Here is a 742-nt window from a genome sequence, read left to right as displayed (position 1 = left end):
TACCGAAAGGGGGGGAAACTCATGCCTTTCCTTTGTAAAAAAAAAAATGCTTTTTTGTATTTGTCCAGACATCACTACATCTGAGCTTTATAAGCGCCTGGGAGGAACACAGAGCTTGGTTGAAACATTTCATAGCAGCGTTGCTCCGTTGCTAATGCGGGACGCTTCCGCTCAGAGGTCCTGGCGCCTCCACACAGCTGCCACGGGCTCTCCTGGGCTCACGGTTGGTCACAGCCTTGGGGGGACGCCACAGTGGACCCTGTCACCGGGCAAGCAGAAGCCAATCTCTCTGCATCTGTTGTGTGAGGGACTCAAGTTTGTCTGCTACAGAAATGTGCTTCACCCCCCCCCCCACCCCGGCTAACTTTTACGTATTCTAGGAAACATTTCCAAGATTCTGGGATGGCAAAGCACGGGGCCCTTAAGGAAGGGGTTGGGTCTTCTCTCCTTCTTGTGAAAGGTTCACTGCTTCAGTATTTACTGCTTTGGAAGCACGCGAAGTTCCCAACACCGTTAGCGAAACCTTACAACAACACTTAAAAAGAGACCAATCCACACACAGTACACGGCTACAGACACACTATTGATGATGGAGAACCTTCAAAGCATGTTTCTTTCCCTCCTGGTGGCAGAACACGCGGTACGGAAGCATTCTACCTGTAACGCCCCGTGTAATTCTTCAACGTTAAACAGCACAGTCCTCCCTTGAAAGCTACGGCGACCCCACGCCCTTTCCTTTGTA

The sequence above is a fragment of the Herpailurus yagouaroundi genome, unplaced genomic scaffold (assembly GCF_014898765.1).
Source record: "Herpailurus yagouaroundi ecotype Mexico unplaced genomic scaffold, PumYag 192, whole genome shotgun sequence".
NCBI lineage: Eukaryota > Metazoa > Chordata > Mammalia > Carnivora > Felidae > Herpailurus > Herpailurus yagouaroundi.
Note: the sequence above shows the minus strand (reverse complement) of the source record.